The following is a 19617-nucleotide window of genomic DNA, read 5'->3' as shown; positions in this document are numbered from 1 at the left end:
GCCTTTGGCCAAAAGCAATCAAATTCTGACCTCGTAGAATTCTTATTAATAATTTTTTCACATGTCATGTATGGTTCATAGTTACCCACCAACGTTGAGTTCTCAAAATACTAGTCTTCGGTGAGAAAGAATCAAGCATCATTGTGTTTTATAGGCAGGTAAATAAGGTAGGCAAACAATGGAGAAAGGAGAGCAAATAACAAGTGAATGATAATAAGCAGTATAAGAGGAGACCATTCAGAAGTATAATTAAAGATGAAAGATGCCTTCAGCTGAACTTTTCAAGGAAGTGGAAAAATCAGTGGGTCTGAGAAACTTGGCCAGGCTATCTATTCTAATAGTTTGGAAATTGGAAAGATGAAAGCTCTTCCACCAAAAGCAGTAAAACAGTGGAGAGAATCATATAATATTATGAAAGGAAGGGCCCAATGGAGAGCTTCAAGTCTGTCTTCTTGATCTTGAATCATGGCCACATTTAGTGCCAGACAGATGAGAAGCCATTTTTGCCTTTTAAACAGTGTTACAGGAAGATATGCCATGGTCTCTTGATTCCAATTAGCATTCAACAATTCTGAAAGATTTTAACAATTTTCAGTCACAGAAAGCTTTTCCTGAAATCTAACCTAAGTCCCATGTTTCTTGCTCAACAGTGATTTTTATAGATTGTATACTGCTAAGTGCTGCAGTTTAAAAATGCCACCTTAGAGTATCCCACATCCAGTGCAGTGAAGCTGTCTGTCCCTTGGGATAGTGTGTGTGTGTGTGTGTGTGTGTGTGTGTAAAACACAATGTATCTCCTTTAAAATCACTTTGAAAGTTTTATCAAGTGTGTCTTGAACATCTCCTAACAACGTATCACAAACGTAACATCAGTGATTTTGTACATGTCTTCCTGGTATTTATATTCCTCCACTGTTTCCTGAACAAAGGAGTTTCTTAGATTTACTACCCATTTTCTGCAAGCTTTACACCGATACTTTTAAATGTGGCATACTATATTTGAAAAATCAATATTCAAAATGTAAAGAATTTTATTTACATCTCTTCTCAATCTAAGTTTTTTTTTTTTTTTACCAAACTGATGAGGACTGACATTATCTATTCCAGATGTTCTGTGGCGTCAAATAACCCCAGGCTCTGTTCAAATTCTTCCCAGTTTTCTGCACCGGTTCTGTCTCCTTTTCTTGGCCACACTCTTCTAGCTCACCACAAAACCCCACTTCTTGGGGACTCAGCCCTCAACCAGCTGCCTGTCCTCCACAGGTGATTCCATTCATTCTCTTGATTTCCACTGCTGCTTAAATGCCAACAACTGCTACATCTATTCCTCCAGTCCAGATGTGTTTTTGAACTCAAGAGCCATATGTGTAGTATCTGTATATTGAATATAAGCATTATTTAAATCCAGGCATTGAAAGTTACCATGTCTCAAACTGGATTCCCCATGTCTCACTTTACGATCCATACTCTTCTTTCTGTTTCCCCCACTGTAAAAAATAGCACTACCTCTTATTCACAACAGCCTTTAAGTTCTCATTAACAGATGAATGGATAAACAAAATGTGCTATAGACACACAATGGAATCTTATTTAGCCTTAAAAAGAAGGAAATTCTGTTGTTCCCATCGTGGCGCAGTGGTTAATGAATCCGACTAGGAACCATAAGGTTGCGGGTTTGATCCCTGGCCTTGCTCAGTGGGTTAAGGATTCGCTGTTGCCGTGAGCTGTGGTGTAGGTTGCAGATGCAGCTCAGATCCCGTGTTGCTGTGGCTCTGGTGTAGGCCAGAGGCTACAGCTCCGATTCGACCCCTAGCCTGGGAACCTCCATATGCTGTGGGAGCGGCCCTAGAAAAGGCAAAAAGACAAAAAAATAAAAAATAAAAATAAAAAAGAAGGGAATTCCGACATATGCAGTGACATGGATAACCCTAAAATAAAAGAAGCACAAAGGACAAATACTGTGGAATTCCATTTGCATGTTACCTAGAGTAATCAGATTCATAAAGACAGGGAGTAGAGTGGCCACTGCCAGGGGCTGAGAGAAGGAAGGATGGGAAGGGAGTGGTACTGTTTAATGGTTAGAGAGGTTCTGTTTAGGATGGTGAGAAACATTCTGGAGATGGATGCTGGTGATGATTGTACAACAATGTGAATGAACTTTTGAAACTGACAGCACTAACGACCTGAACTTAGCCAGAATGCAGATTGGGACTTGAAGCCTGTGCTGGGACTCGAACCCAGCCCAAACCCAGATTGGAACTTCGACCCACGTGCTGGGACTGGAACCCAACCTAAAGCCAGATTGGGACTTGAACCCACGGTTTTAAGTGAGAATTACTCACCCTGTGTCTGAAGTCACTAAGGTTCAGGTTCGTTATGCCTCTGTGCAGAAGGAATTCAGCGAGAGACAAAGAGAGAGGCAAGAAACAGATTTATTAGGATAGGACGCTTGTGGGAGATGAAAGCAGGCAGGCAAGGAAGCTCTGTCTCCAAGGATCCAGTGGGCCACAGTTTTATCATCCAAGGCCAGTGGGAGTTGGAAAGGCCCGCCTCTTCCTTTCTGGGTACTCCTCTGTAGTACCAGGTAAGGTGTATATTCAAATCAGCTGAAGGGCAGTCCTCAAACTCTTGCCCTTGGTCTGAATCTGAATGCAGGCCTCATCCCATCCCCCACCCAATGACCTGAGGCAATTCCCGCACCTCCTCTAGTCGAGCAAGCCTGCCTTGTGCTGATGGTTTTCTTGAACTTACAGTGGTCTCCCAACATTCCCCAGGTTTCCCTCTTTATCTATGATCCCCTATTGGGACTTCTGCAACCACCTGTGCCTACTCTAGCCCTATCACTTTCATGCCCCAGAAATGTCCACTTAAAGATAGTTAAAATGTAAAATTTCATGATATGTGTATCTCACCACAAATTTTAAAAAGACAAACACAAGTAAGGGAACATGTTCAAAGACCCCATATAAAGCAATCAGCCAACCTAGCATGGGGAACGCAATGTAGGACAAACGACAAAGTTTCATTTAAAACATCAAAAGGAGTTCCCGTCGTGGCTCTGTGGTTAACGAATCCGACTAGGACCCATGAGGTTGCAGGTTCGATCTCTGGCCTTGCTCAGTGGGTTAAGGATCCGGCATTGCCGTGAGCTGTGGGGTAGGTGGCCGATGCGGCTTGGATCTGGAGTTGCTGTGGCTCTGGCACAGGCTGGCGGCTACAGCTCCGATTCGACCCCTAGCCTGGGAACCTCCACATGCCTTGGGAGGCACCCTAGAAAAAGCAAAAACACAACACACAAAATCAAAAGCTTTAAAAAGGGGGAGGGAAGAAGGAGTGAGGGATGGAAGGCCCATTATGGAATAAAGGAGGCCTAAGAGGCAAAAATAATAAATTTAAAGAAATTTGTAAGCAGCAACACTTTCCACCTAGGTAGGCTCTTAAGCCAGGAACCCAGAAGTCAGGCTTGAATCTTCTTGCCCTGTGTAGCCTATATACGTTTGCACACGTGCTCTACTTACAGAAATCCCCTGGGTTCTCACATAGAAACAAGCAAGCTCCAAAGGAGGTGGATTAGGGAGACATTTTTATGTTTTAAAGTTGCAGGGAAGACTTTAAAAGAAGGTGAGCCTGCTAAGGACCTTCAATGCTGGGTGATATAAAATTACTTAAGAACAAGGCTGTTGGAGATAAGATTCCAGAGAGAGGGACAGAATGAGGATGCAGTGGGGATAAGTCTGACACAAGAGTGGCAGTGATGGATGGGGAGCTGTAGGAAAGCCTTTTCACCTGACCAGTCCGGCCCTTGTAGAGGTGGGCCCCCTGGAGTGGTGTGGGCCAAACTCCATGAGGATGGAATCACATTAGGTTTTATAGGTAGGCCAACGAGTGTACACACATTTGACATTTCTGTGAAGTAAAGGAGTCAGAAAGAAATTGTATTGTCTCCAATTCTGGAAACTTCTGGAATACAGGGGTCATACAAACGGATGGGGGACCTGAACAAGTTGATGGTTAAAGGACAGATCTAACAGGGAAAATGATGGCTAATCCAATCCAATCAGCTCTGTACTTTAGGGAGAAGGGAAGGAGAGGGGATACTTTATCTTTTGAGGCTGCTTCATGGATACAGGCCAGATGAGCATCTAAAGGGACATTGCTATGAGGAGACACAAGTGGGATGCACCTGATGAACAGAATCTGGACTGAGATGCAGTGGAAACCCCATTTTGAGAATTAGGATTCCTTAAGAGATGAAGGGGGAGCCTGCTTATTAAACATGTTCAGAGCATGTTTCTTGCATTTGACATCTAAGTGTGACAGAACATGGCCCTTGGTTAAACTGGTTGCAACCTCTCTCGCCTGGACCATTCTTGTATTTTAAGCCCCCTACCCTATGACAGGTTAATGTTTTCCACTATCCTTTCATTCTTTGAACCAGCAGTTTTGTCTAAATTTATTAATCAAGCCAAGACATGGAAACAACCTAAATGTCCATCAGCAGATAAATAATGGATTAAGAAAATGTAGTGTATATATACACAATGGAATACTACTCAGCCATAAAAAAGAACAAAATAGTGACATCTGCAGCAATATGGATGGAACTAGAGACTCTCATATGAAGTGAAGTAGAAAGACAAATACCATATGATACCACTTATATCTGGAATCTAATATATGGCACAAATGAACCTTTCCACAGAAAAGAAACTCATGGACTTGGAGAACAGACTGGTGGTTGCCAAGAAGAGGGGGTGGGATGGACTGGGAATTTGGGGTTAATAGATGCAAACTATTGCATATGGAGTAGATAAGCAATGAGATCCTGCTGTATAGCACAGGGAACTATATCTGATCACTTGTGATGGAACATGATGGAAGATAATGTGAGAAAAAGAATATATATATATGTGTATATATACGTATGACTGGGTCACTTCGCTGTACAGTAGAAATTGACAGAACACTATAAAACAACTATAATGGAAAAAATACAAATCATATTTAAAAAAATAAATAAACCTATCGGTCAAGGTCCCAGTAGAAAATAGGTTATATACTCCAACTGAGTTTTACAGAATTGACCAAGGGACTGTTTAGAAGACACAGGTAGGAACATGGCAGTATGCAGAGGCTGAATACAGAAGTGTTGAGACCTGTCTTAGGCTGAACGGGAGGAGAAGAAGGCAGTTACTAGAGCCCATACATGGTGAGAGCTGTTGGGATAGAGCTGTGACTTCCACAGAGGGACATGGCCAGCCCAAGGCCAGCCCCTGGGGAATCTCATCCTTCATCCTTCTGCTCACATACAGGTCAGCCTCTCTGGGCACAGAGCAAGATGAAGAAAAGTGGAGGGTGGATTCGAGCAGCAAATGGAATGTCCCTATTGGGTTTCCAGGCAGACCTCCTGCCGTCTCTTCTTTAGTGTTGCCACACTTATCCTGAGCACAATTTTTGAATTTTCTTCACTTTCCTAATTGTGCTTTTATATTATCCTATGTATGTACTTATTCACTGAAATTTCAAAATGGAGGCTGTTTTATAGCTCAGTCAGGCCTGCCAGTCTTAACCTGAGTGATGAGCCCCCTTGAAATGTCTCAATACATCATGCACTCAGGAATAATCAGTCCCCAGTGCTGACTCAGACTCAGGAGGTTGGGGGCGGGGGTGGGGGAGACGAATCTCTTGATTTCTAGCAAGTTCCCAAGTGCTATCCATGCAGCTGGTCCATGGGCCACATTTTGAAGAGCAAGGCACTGCATGATTTGAAAATGGTCTTTCGATAAACCACCAGCTGCCCCCAATTAGCTAGGTGAGGTAGTGGGAGGGTCCACCTTTCTGCTGATAGCCTGCCATCTGCTACTTCATTCCTTCTTGGCTTTGCCACCAGTTCCCAGGATTCAAGTATACCATTGTACTTCTCCAAATCTCAACATCTCTGCCGTCTATGTGGGATTTAATGCCGCTCTTCTTCCTGGACTTGTGAGGGAACGATGACAGCAAATTACTATGATTATCTTCTGGAAATGGTGCCTTATAAGACCTGCTATCTGCCTCACTATTGCTGTCATTTGGTTGAACCGCATTCAGCTGGATGCTTACCTGAGCCAAATAAGCTGACGCTGTCGTGGCGACTGGATCAGTGAGTGGCAGGAAATGAGAAGTCTGTGATCTTAGGGTAAGCTTTCCTTTCTCAGGAAATTTTGGTGTATCTTAACATATCCTTGGCCTTCCTGTTCCACAGAATTTCAGCACAATTTATAAGCAGCCTTTATAAGGTAAGTGACCAGTTTATCAGAGGCTGAAACTGTACAAATAATGAGGTAGGGGGAGAGGCTTGTTCTATATTTCAAACTGTAGGCTGATAGATCAGCACGCAGAATGCTGAAAGCCAGGACCTAGGGAAGTTATGAAATGGGCTAGAGAGGGGCTTCTCTCTGGCTTGACCATGGATGCCACTGGGCCTTGTGCCCGTGGACTGAGACAGAAGGAGACCAGTGGATCTAAAAATATGGGAGGTGAAAGTAGAAAATTGGAATATAAAGGGTGAATGTGTGTCAATTAATTGGGAAAAGCAATAACATTTAATAGCTATTTTAACTTAAATAATAGAAAAATAGTGTTCAATGACTGCTTTCAACCAGGCCAGTTCTCTACATACATTCTTCCTGATTGTCCTGCCAACTATGATGAGCTGCATAATTAAAAGCTCAGACTCTGAATTGCTTGGGTTTGAATCTGGTGTGCCCTAATTCCTGGAAATGTGGCATTTGGAAGCTTTTAACCTCCCTGTGCTGCATGTTCTTTCACACAGCGAAACGGACAGGAGAACAGTAACAATCCCATAGGGTTGTCTCCTCTCCGAGAACAAAGGACTTGATAAACATCAATTACTCCAAACCATGCCAGCACAGACTCTTTTCTCAATCCAGCCTGACGATAATTATTACTATCCTCTCATCGAGGTTGATTTCCTGCTTAAATGGGCGTTCTTTCCATGAAGCCCCATTGTCTCTTCCATTTGATGGTGAGATGATCCAGGTAGTTGTGGTGGAGAGGGAGTCTGAACAGTGTTGAAACACCCACAGGATATTTTCCCGTTAGGCGTACAACACAATACGCGTCTCTCTATAAAGGAATATGGGAAAAACGATTTGAGAGTGTAAAACATAGTGATCACGATTCTTGAGTGATTCTGAGCCGCGAAGGTGAAGGAAATCCATGCTTGCAGTGGCGTATCAAGGCTCTCCGTTTGTGGCCCAGTTCTTTTGGGGAAATGAAGAGGAACGAAACCCTCTTATGGAAGCATTTATTAGCCCTTGAATCAGGAAGGTTATTTCAGGTGAGTTCTGTGAGAATCAAAAGGTAATTATTACCAGGTACCCAGTGCAGCATCGAGTATTGGCTAAGTCCCATACAAGCATATTATTTAATCCTCTCTCACTCCTTCATGGTAGCTAAGTATTGTCACATAATCCCCTATCAGTGAGGAAATGATGGGCCTGGAATTTCTAAGTGACTCGCTGATCGAGGGCAAACAGCAAGTCACAGAGGGAACCATCGCCTGTCTCCATAGCCAGTGGGTCTCCATTCTGCCTATTAACTCTGTGAGCCAGGCTAAGCAGTTGAAGAGCCATGCCCATTTGGGAAACAAGAAACTCATTTCAAAATGATACTTGACAAAAGGTGATGGTGATCAAGGAGGGATAAAGGTAAGGCCCTGAGGAGTACTATTTCACAGCTGCAAAGCTGGGAAGATGTGGGCATCAGTGCAGCCAAATCTCTTCATCGTGCAGATGAACTAGGCAGGGTCTAGACCTCAAGGTCACTTGCAGTTAGTGTCATCCTGGAGATGGGAGCCCCTTCCTGGACTAATATTCACTCTACACTGTCACTCTCCCTGTAAAATGCACTTGCTTCTTCTGGGAACAAGAGGCTGTCAGTTTCAACAGGAAATAGTTAAACCCAGAAAATCATACCTTTTAATTATTGAAATCCTTTACTGGTGCTGAGACATTGTTTGTTTGGGGGACATATGTGTAGAATATTAATAGATATTATATATTACTAAAGTTCCTTCTTATTGACTTCTGCGTCACAACATAAACACGCAGAGCCCAATAAAACATGACTTTGTCTTAATAGCATTATGAATAAATTATTAAGAACTTTTTTCTTCTGCAGTAATTTCACTAGTTTCTTTTTTTTTAAATCAAACCTTCTATAGGACTGTAATTAAAAGTAAAGGAATGTGCAGCAGTTTTTAGCCATAATCCTCAGGAGATTAATAAACAGCTGTCAAAACTCAGACTAAAGAATATGCTCTGTTTGCTGAAGGGCTCCTTGAGAACGGCTTTCAAGGGGGCCACAACCTCTGTGGCTGCTTGTGCATCTTGCCAACGTGGCTGAGGTCTGCGCTGTGGGGAGCTTGCCCAGAATGCCTGCCCTGCCATGCTTGTTGGGTGCCAGTGGACCTCACCAAGGCCAAGGAGTGGGTCTCCTTTTTCTGCATTATCCATGCCAAGCACAAGCCTGGCCCACAGTAGGTCCTCTTCAAATGCTTGTTGAATGGAGTGACTGCACTCCAGGCCATTCCTGCCCTCTAAAGTCCAAAGCCAGGTACCATAATTTGGATTTCTTACTGAGTTGGCCGAGGGATATGCTCGGAGCTGGTATACACCATGGATGACTGTGATGAGAGATGGAGGACCCAGTTTAATAAGCAAGGGCTCCTGTGTCAGCCAGACGCGTATTTTAATAATGGCTTCACTGTCTTAGCTAAGTTGTTTTGTCACTTTGACCCTCAGTTCTTTTTTTCTTTTTTCTTTTTTTTTTGTCTTTTTGCCATTTCTTGGGCTGCTCTCACGGCATATGGAGGTTCCCAGGCTAGGGGTCGAATCAGAGCCATAGCTGCCGGCCTACGCCAGAGCCACAGCAACGCAGGATCCGAGCTGCGTCTGGAACCTACACCACAGCTCACAGCTCACGGCAACGCCACATCCTTAACCCATTGAGCAAGGCCAGGGATCGAACCTGCAACCTCATGGTTCCTAGTCGGATTCGTTAACCACTGAGCCACGACAGGAACTCCTGACCCTCAGTTCTTGAAAAAGGATAAAACCCACTTTTCATGGGCTGGTGTGAGGGACTGTGTGATAAACATGTAAAATGACCCAACTCAGAGCCTGGGAGCTAATTCTTTGTATTCGCTTCGGCATGCCACCACATGGAAGCCCTAGAGGAGCCACCTGGTCAGGAGCCAGCTATTAAGTCTGATCCATCTATGGCTTTGATATTTTTGCATAGCCACTGAATACCTGCTGCCCTGTCTCTACCGTTAGGTGTATCCTCTTTTCTGTTTTCACGTTAGATCACTGTTTTTTTATTTTATTTTTTGGTCACACCCATGGCATATGTAAGTTCCCAGGCCAGGAACTGAATCTGAGCCATGGCTATGACCTATTCCAACAGCTGTGGCAACGCTGGATCCTTTAACCCACTGCACTGGGCTGGGGGGTGAACTCACGCCTCTGCAGCCATCCAAGCTGCTGCAGTCAGATTCTTAATCCACTGTGGGCCTAGGTTCCCACTGGGCCGCAGCGGGGAACTCCATGTTAGATCAGTTTCGATTCAGAGTCTCTGTGGCTGCTTTCTGCTGGCCAGCTCTCCAGTGTGAGTTCCGTCAACTCTCCCAGTGCCCAGTCCTGCTAACCCTGCCAGAGAGCCCACAGAGGACAAATGTTCACCCTTTGCTTCTGTATGCAGGGGCAGGACTCACTATAGCTCTGTTTCAGCCTGGCAAATTTCACTATTTTTTTTTTTTTTTTCTGGCTTCTTCATTCAGTCCCCAAATGTATCTCCACATCATCTATTAGCCTTGGTGTCCCATTATGAGCTGGGGAGGGGGGGAGGTGGTCACTCAAACCTTTTCTGTTGGGAGCTGAGGACATGTGTGATCTGTGCAAGACTGCCACCAATCTGCATTGCCCCAGGCTTCCTACTCCAGTGGGCACACAGTTCCTGGCACCAACATGGTGCTTCTGTCCGCAGACATTAGCTGGTTCTTTTAACATCTACGAGGAAGAGTAGGAGTTCTTATCATCCTTTTGCAGTGTAGAGAAGCTGAGATAGAGAGAGTCAGATGTTTATTCTGGGTCATAGCAGCTGCCGTGATGGTCACGGAACAGCTTGCAGGAGAGGCCTGCTCCCAGCAGGAATTCTGATACCTCAAAGCAATACATCCGGTTTATGGTTTCTCTGAAGTCTTTTGGGTTGGCACCATTGATTTCTTCCTCTTTGGATATTGGCCAGTTCTGTAGTGCTAGGAGTGACTCCTTGAGTCTAAGAGAAGTTAGACACACTGAGCGTGGATACCTCAACTTTTGAGGGCTGCTCTTGGAAGGTATCCCACAAACCACCACTTGGATACCATTATTTATGAAAGAATTTTGGGCTTGATTGAGAAAGTGGTCTGACTCAGTGACGACAGTTATTAAAAACTTATACCCTTACTACCCAAGCTATTTAAGACTTTTTTTTTTTTAAGGCAAAAGGATGGTTGGGTTTTGCCTTGCACTTAGAATACTCCGTGATATTAAGGAGAGACTTGAAGCAGAGCTGAAAAGAATCCTTTGGTTCTTTTCTTCTAGGGAATGCAGGCATTTTTGTCAAAGGTCTGTTGACCTTTATAGAAACTGTGCTATATGAAAACAGCCTGAGGAGTCAGGGGTCCCAAATTTGATTAAATCTCTTCCCTTATTTAGTAGCAGCATAACTTGCATAGACTTCATCCTCTCTTGGAGTGTGCATCCTTTTCTGCAAAATGAAAAGTACCTGCCAATAGCACCTGCCTTTGAAAGCTATTGTGAAGACTATCTAAATGCCTAAGACTGTACTGGCTCATAATAAGTATCTAAGAGTTTCTTTCCCCTTCCTTCCTCCATTTATTAAATCTTAAGGACAGACCTATGTGTTCCCTCAATAGACCTTACAGAAGGAGCACAAAGGACAAGTGCCCATTCAGTCCATGTTCCCAAATGATATATGTTCCCTGAATTTATCTGATTTCTCTCTAATTAGTGGGACACATCTCAGATGCCACCGACTGCCAGCAAAATCAACTTGAAATGACAGATGTGAACTCACTCATTACCCTAATAGGTCCATTTTTAGTATATGAAAACTGAGACCCAATCCTGCCTTGAGGCAAAAAGAAGTGAATGCCTTGGTTCCTGCATAAGAATGTGACATTTATGCATTTGTGTTCCTCATTTGCAGGCTGAGGACCAGTTTCAGAAGCAATGATGAGGGAAAAACAGAGCAAGGGAGGGAAGGCTGCCTGTGGGTGCAGTCATTCTTTATCTTACTGATGGGGCGTCTCTTCTATAATGTGTCACTCTTGCCCTACCATGTTTTCATAGGAAAATGTTTAGGGCCTCAGATTTTTAAATGACATATACATACCCTCGCATAAACTTACACATCCTAAGTGCATTGGTCAATGCATTTAAACAAGACAGCAACCCTGTATAACCACACCCCTGATCAAGAAACAAAATAGCACCAGCACTCACTCCCCTCCCCCCACCAAATCCTTCTTGTGCCTCTTGGTCACCACCACCACCCCTAGGGGGAGCACTAACTGGATTTATAACACCACAATTTGATCACTTAAATTTCACATTAACAGAATCATACAGTACAAGCTTTTTGCATAGGTGGCTTATTTTACTCTACAATGTTTTTGCGAAAATTTGTTCATGCTATTAAGAGTAGCTGTAGTTAACTCAAAATGGTCTTGCAGGTTGTGACTGTATCAATGTATTTATCCAGCCTACTATTGACGGCCATTTGAGTAGTTTCCCATTTGGTGCTATTCTGAAAAGGGCTGCTATGAACATTCTTGTGCATGTCTTTTGACTCATGTATAAATGCATTTAGTTAGGTATATACCCATGAAGTGGAATTTCTTGCATACAGACAAGTGCTTAGCTTTCATAGCTACTGTCAAACAGTTCTCCAAAGCTGGGTCTTTGGTTTTTAGTAGACAAATTCACATTGGTGGTAACATTGGAGAGGGATCTCAAGACAATGCTTGTATCAGTAATCACCTTATACTTAGAAACAGAATTATCTTGCTCAAGCCATAGCTTATGTGCTATGGAGTTTCAATACCCAAGTCTATCAAAACAATTAGTTGTCCTTATCCAAGAGTAAAAATGATTTCCTCTCATCCTGGACTCCTGAAGGCAAAACATTTTCCATGGAGGTACCAACCTTTCTCCGGATGTAAGAGCCTCAGCTTGTTCATTTTTATGGTACAATAAAAACCCACTTTTCAAAATTGGCCAGCAGGGGATTGGGGTATCAGTAGAAAAATTCTATGTGTGTGCAGTTTCTAAGCTATCTTTATCCTGCTTTTCTGTTCTGGAAGTGTATTACTAGGAGCTGTGACTTGTCTTAAATGTTTTAATGAATGATATTTAGTTGCCTAAGGCTTTTTTTTTTTTAGCAAAGTACATAGATTTTTTTAAATGCAGAGAGAGATGGAAAATAATAGATGTTCTGCCTTAACAAAAGCATCACCAAATGCCAGCTGACCTCATTTCCCTGTTTCCAGCACAGTGAAATTTCATTATCGTCATCATCTGCATTAACTAATTTTTATTATCTGCCCATAAAGCACTAAGGGGTTTATAGTAGAGTGCGGTGAAATGGAATATGTGTTAGAATTGGAATTAGGTACCTGGGACCAAGTCTATCTACAATTTATGAGTTCCGTATCTTTGGGACAATCACTTAACTTCTTCTACCTCTGCTTCCACAATTTAAAAAAGAGTTAGGTTCCAAGACATAGGAGAATCTTTCTAGCTTTAGAAATTCTGTGATTTGAATTTTAATCAGTTTGGGTATGTTGACTGAAATGCATGTCACCAAAATTTTTCTTTTAATGAAATATTATTATTGGTATTATGTTTTATCTTCATGGCCAAAGAAGATAGATACCCATACTTTTCTGAGGTCAATGGCTTTTACATGGATTTTTCTTAAACAAACAAGCTAAGAATGTGTGTCCTAAGTGAGTTAGGGCCAAGAGTAAGAATCCTCCTGCTTTTAGTGACCGTTTCCTTAAGATTGCTCTTTATTGAGTAAAGAGGGAAGTGGAGCAGAGGAAGGGAAAATCCACTGGGCAACTGTATTGGCAAAACAGGAAACAGTCCCAACCTCAAATATCTTCTTAGTTTTTATTTTTAATATTAACGTTTGCTTATTCAGAAAAATATTCATTGAGCATCAGCTATTTTTTCCGGGACTTAAGATCTTGAAATAGGTTAACAGAAACCCACACAGTCAATGAAAGTCTCTTGTGTCTAACAATACAACAGATCTGATATTTTACATAATTTTCCTTTTTAAAATAATGAAATAAAGGAATATAGTATATGTTCATTGTAGAAAACTTCAGACCCAATTTTTTTTTTTTCAAACAGCCTATACACATCGTAAAAGATAAGCGAGGACTTTAAAGTAAGATTATATGTTGATTTATTTTTTTCTGACTGGCTGTTTTTTCCCTGGAATATAATTATATCGAAAGGCTGGTAAGAATGATGATTTTGGAGAAAAAAAAAGAGAGCACATAAAAACCAGCTTTGGAGTTTCTTCAACATAAGACTACGTGTTTAATTTTTAATTATAGAAGTATAAGAGATTATATCCAGTGTGTTGAGAATTGATATTGCTTAATGGAAATATATTTTCCTCTCTACAATTATATGTATTATTCATAGAAAAGAAATGGTCTTTTATGAAAGGGCAGCTGGTCCTTTAAGAGACAGGAACTTCCTAAGTTAAGAGTAGCTGCTTCCAGTGGTTTTGATTTGCTGCCCAATGTGCATTTACAGGCTCATTTAACATTAATAGAAGGTGATCTGGGTTCACTTCATGACCTCTTGGAACCTAAATCACAGGCTGGGTCATTTAAGAGATTTGGGGAGAGTAGAGGCCTAGTGTCACCTTTTTTCCCTCATGGATCTACCCAGTGACATTCACTTCCTCATCTCGGGGCTGATGGAGAGAGGGAATGGAGATCAACTGATCTCCGTTATCACAACAGATTATAAACAACTTTTTTTTTTTTTCCTCACTCTTCTCCTTTATCTGTTTTCCCTTTATTTTCTCTTCCCTATTCTTAATGTTCCTCCTGGCCTCCTCCTAAGCAGTTTGCTTATTTGACATCAACCACAACACCACCCAATACCATGTAAAGAAAAGTCATTACTGTAGAAAGACCATGAGACAGCAAAGTGATTGATCCAGAGAAGTAGATAATAATGAGTAGCAACAGGCCCGCCATGAACATTCGGAGGCCAGTGGCAAAGGCGGCATCGGAGTGGGGTCAAGGGCTGGAGCACCAAGACTCCGAGCTGGAGTCCGAACCTTGCTGCTGAGAGAGCCTGGGCAGCCCACGTCAGCCGCTGGCCGCCGGGCCACGGCCAGGGCGGAGGCTGTCAGCAGAGAGCCACGAGATTTGAGTCCGAGGGACCTGTCTGCAGCATTGGTCCCATCCCCACGTGACTCCCAGACCACCTAGATGAGCGAGGTGGCCCGCTGGGCTAGCAGGAAGATGTCGGGCCACCCCGTGTGCTAGCCCGGAACAGCCGCCTGCAACCTCAGGTCTCTATAGTGCCGGGATGTGCACAGCAGCAAAGTGGAAACTCCAGGGTAACGCAAATTTATGGATTTTTGACACGAAAGGAGGGTAGGGAAATTGAAGGAGGGTTGGAGAAAAACCAAGGCCAGTGGATGGACCAGCCACAGCATCCGGCCTATGGGGACCAGATCACGGGTCCTGATGGTGGGCCCCCTTCCGGGTCAGGAAAAAGGCTGTTGCAAGTTTGGGGAGCTCTGGCTAAGAATCTCCATACAAATGAACAGGTAGCTATCAAGGTGGAGCTCATCAAATCCCCGGCGCTTAAGCTACACCTGCAATACCACTTCTACAAGCAGCTCAGTGCCCCAGAGGGCATTCCACAGGTGTAGACTTCTGCCTGCGTGGAGGTACAAAGCCACAGTGCTGGAGCCGCTCAGGCCCAACCCGTAAGACCTGTTCCACTCGGGCGATCACACGTTCACGCGCAAGACAGTAATCATGACCACAATCCAGCTGATCACGCGCATGGAATACAGGCACATCAAGAGCCTCATCTACCACCTCGTGAAGCCCGACAACTTCCTAGTGGGGTGACCGGGCACTAAGCAGCAGCATGAATCCACATCATCGACTGACTCTAGCCTGACCAAGGAGTCTACTGACTGTGACATCTAGAAACACATCCCGAATGATGAGCACAAGACCCTGACAGGCATGGCGCGCTACATTGAGTATAAACGCTTACCTGGGCAGGAAACAGAGCCGCTGTGAAGATTTGGAGGCGCTGGACCATGTGTTCATGTACTTCCTGCGTGGCAGCCTGCCCTAGCAGCGTTGCAAAGCACCTTCTAGGAAGGCTCCCTGAAGATCCGGGACGCTAATCGGACCACACCCATCGAGTGCCTCCGCGAAAGCTTTCTACAGGCGATAGCCGTGTACTTGCGCAACGTGCGGTGCCGGAACTTCTTCTATAATCCAGACCTCGACTATCTGCGCAAGCTCTTTACTGACCTTCTTGGTCACCCTGCCTCTTTTCTGGGTGGTTGTGTGACTGGGCCAGGAAGTCCCGACACCGTCTGCACAGTGCTCATCGACGTGCCCTCACAGCCTCCGGCTCGGGACAAAGCACTGCTACACAACAAAAACAGGTACTGAACTCCACCAATAGGGAGGTGAATGCGAAGGACCCCACTGCTGTCCATTCCAATGCCCCCATCCCAGGCCCCTGAAGGGGTGGAGGTGGCAGACCTCAGCAAGTGCTGTGGTTTCTTCTAGACGAGGCAGAGAAAGTTGCTGCAGCGACACAAGTAACCCTGGAGCAGTGATCCCTGATTCCTCCTGCTGCAGCTCCTCGGGGACAGCTAGTCCATAGCTACGTGACCACAGCCGGACACTGACTGCAGGGCCGGCAGAGCTGCCGCCACCGGCCACGTGGGGTTACTTTGCTCACTTAGGATTTTGGTGGAGATTTCTACATATGTGTCTAATCTTCCTTTGTGGAACATCAACTCCTTAAAATAAGGAAGAAAGAAAACCACAGCGGCCGCCCTGCGCTGCCACCCCGCCCACGTCTGTTGAGTGAGTAGTGCCTCCACCAGCCCAGTTAGTGTCATAAAGGGCAGCTTGTCTGGATACAAATGCCTTTTTCCCCAGGGGGAGCTGCAGGGCATTGCTGCCTGGATTGAGCCCGCCCTGGGTGGCCAGGAACCAAGGGGGAAGGCGGGGTGGGGTAGGCCTTCAACCATAATGCCTTCCCCAATCCTGGGCGGTCAGTTGTGGCCCACGGGGAGTTCTTGCGCACCTGCTTATGGAGCCTGCCTAGGGCCCAGGACTCTCAGCAGAACTCCCGGTGGCCCCAGGGGCTGCGCTTGGCACATGGGCTTTTTGTGCCTGCTGGGCGCTGTAGGCCCATCAGTGGGATACCAGCGCCTTAAAGCCCATCTCAGCCCTGTAGGGGTGTGTGGAGCAGGTAGCCTGGTAGGTGTTGTTGCTGAGGTCCTCTGGAGGCCTGTGTGCTGCGTGGGCAGAGCAGCTGCGGGCGCCCACTGCAGCATTGCGACTAGATCTTTCTTTACGAAGGGTACTACTACCGCTAAATAAGAATGGTTACCATGGGGGCTTTGCTAAGTGCCGGACACTGATTATTTTATTTCATTTTTATGACAAACCTTTGACATAGGTATCCTTTTTATAGCCACTTTGGGGTGAGGAAATTAATGCTTAAATTTAGTAAATGGGTTGTGTAGAGATATACAGCTGATGGATGATGAGACTAGGATTTTACCAGGTTCTAACCCCAAAGACTGTATTCATGGGAGCTGCACTTGTTAAGGCTGAACCTCGATTGAGAAACTTTTAAATGAAATAAGGTGATGGTTATTTGGCAATTGGGAAAAAAAAGTAATGAGTCTTTTCTCTGAAAATACCCCAGCATTTTCCTAGTAGTGGTGATGATTGGAGAAATGGTAATGATGAGCCAAAATGATGGGAGTTTTGTCAAGAGTAGGGAAAAGTGAGGAAACCATTAAGATCTCTGTATGAGTTGTTCTAAACTGGGTTTACTCTTAGGAGTTAACTAGGAGGTCCTTGGTGGCCTAATGGTTAAGAATCCAGCATTGTCACTGCTGTGGCTCAGGTTCCATCCCTGGCCCAGGAACTTCCACATGCCTCAGATTGCCCCCCTCTCCCAAAAGAAATTAACTGTATTGGATTTGAGGTGTTCAAGCACGTTTTGGTTATCTGGGATTCATGCATCTGAATGACATCCAAGTGTTCTCTCCAAGCTCTTGTTCAAAGAGAGCATGTGTCAGAGATCTGCAAAAATTCCTGCTGTGGTCTCGTTAGGGGGTTGATCTGCAAGAAGCAACAAGAGTAAAAACATTCATGAGATTCTTCCCTATTTTTTAAGATTGTTTGGACTATCAAGATCCTTTGTGATTCCATATGACTTTTAGGTTTTTTTTTTTTTCCTATTTCTGCAAAATATGCCACTGGAATTTTTATAGGCATTGCATTGGATCTGTAGATCACATTAGATAGTATGGACATCTTCATAATATCAATTTTTTTAATTCACACACAGGGGATGTGTTTCCATTTTGACTTCAAAACATAATACAAAGCTGTACTAAGCAAAACAGTGTGGTATTAGCATAATGGCAGACATAGAGATGCTATGGAACAGAATAGAAAGTCTAGAACTAGACCCAAGCACACATGGTTAAATGATTTTTGATAAGATGGCCATGACTACACAATGGGGAAAGAAGAGTTTCTTAAATACATGGTGTTGGAAAACATTGATATCCACATGCAAAAGAATGAAGTTGGACCCCTATGTTACACCATACAAAAGTCAACTCAAAATAGATTATTTAAGGACTTAAACATAAGACCTGAAACTATAAAACTTCTTGAAGAAAACATAAGAGAAAATCTTCATCACATTGAATGATGTTGGGAATCATTTCTTGGATATGACATCAAAAGCAAACAAAAGTAAAAATAGGCACGTGGTACTACATCAAACTGGAAAGCTTCTGTATAGCAAAAGAAACAGTCAACAGAGTGAAAGGCAACCTATGGAATGGAAAAACGTATTTACAAACTGTATATTTGAAAATAGGTTAATATCCAAAATATTAAGGAACTCTAATAACTCAATGGTAAAACCAAATAATCCTGTTTAAAAATGGGCTGGGGAGTTCCCATCGTGGCTCAGTGGTTAACTAATCCGACTAGGAACCATGAGGTTGTGGGTTCGATCCCTGGCCTGGCTCAGTGGTTTACTAATCCGACTAGGAACCATGAGGTTGTGGGTTCGATCCCTGGCCTTGCTCAGTGGGTTAAGGAACTGGCGTTGCCGTGAGCTGTGGTGTAGGTTGCAGATGTGGCTTGGATCCCATGTTGCTGTAGCTCTGGCATAGGCCAGTGGCTATAGCTCCAATTAGACGCCTAGCCTGGGAGCCTCTATACGCCGTGGGAAGTGGCCCTAGAAAAGGCAAAAAGACAAAAAAAAAAGGGGGGGGGGCTGGGAGTTCCCATTGTGACTCAGTGGGTTAGGAGCCTGACTAGTATCCCTGAGGATGCAGGTTCGATCTATGGCCTCGCTCAGTGGGCTGAAGATCCAGTGTTGCTGTGAGTTGTGGTATAGGTCTAAGACACGGCTTGGATCCTGAGTTGCTGTGGCTGTGGTGTAGACTGGCAGCTGCAGCTCTGATTTGACCCCTAGCCCGGGAACTTCCATATGCCACAGGTTTGGTTCTTAAAAAAAAAAAAGAAAACTAATGACTCAAATAGACATTTCTCCAAGACACACAAATGGTCAATAGGTTTGTGAAAGATGTTCAACAATATTAATCATGAGGCATCACTTCACACCTGTTCAGATGGCTATCATAAAATTAAAAAACGGAAAATAATGAGCGTTGATACGGCTGTAAAGTGTAAAACCTTTTTACACTCTTTGTGGAAATGTAAAATGGTACAGCCACTATGGAAAACATTATGAAGTTTCCTCAGAAATTAAAAAAAAAAAAAAAAGAATTGCTAAATAAAAACAATACAGCAATCCCACTGCTGGGTATTTATCCAAAAAGATTGAAAACAGGTTCTCTAAGTTCCCTGTGCCACAATGGGTTAAGGATCTGGCATTGTCACTGCAGTGGCTCAGGTCACTGCTGTGGCACAGGTTTGATCCCTGGCTCCGGGAACTTTCACATGCCACAGCTGTGGCCAAAAAGGAAAACAAAAAAGACAAAGAAAACAGCATTTCAAAGAAATATTTGCATTTCCATGTTCATTGCAGCATCATTGACAATAGCCAAGGTGTGGGACAATCTAAATGTCCTTTGATGAATGAATGAAGATAAGCCATCATAGAAAGATAAATAGTGCAAATTCCATTTAACTGCAGCATCCAAACAGTGAAACTTTAGAAACAGAAAGTAGAATGGTGGAAGCCA

General features: G+C 43.8%; 1 protein-coding gene and 1 pseudogene across 9 annotated transcripts in view; both read left to right on the top strand.

Moving 5' to 3' along the window:
* ASTN1 (astrotactin 1) overlaps window positions 1-19617 on the top strand; it is a 319448-nt gene that overhangs the window by 52893 nt on the left and 246938 nt on the right. The gene's annotated exons all lie outside the window — the stretch shown is intronic.
* Window positions 14738-18248, top strand: LOC106507871 (casein kinase I pseudogene; annotated as a pseudogene). Its single transcript, XR_014816276.1, has one exon. The product of XR_014816276.1 is annotated as a casein kinase I pseudogene (transcript).

Source organism: Sus scrofa, chromosome 9, assembly GCF_054392235.1.
Source record: "Sus scrofa isolate SSC_HxYL_T2T_F1_AM1 chromosome 9, Sscrofa_HxYL_maternal_Yorkshire_Landrace_v2.0, whole genome shotgun sequence".
Classification (NCBI taxonomy): Eukaryota; Metazoa; Chordata; class Mammalia; order Artiodactyla; family Suidae; genus Sus; species Sus scrofa.
This window is presented reverse-complemented; position numbering and strand designations above follow the sequence as displayed.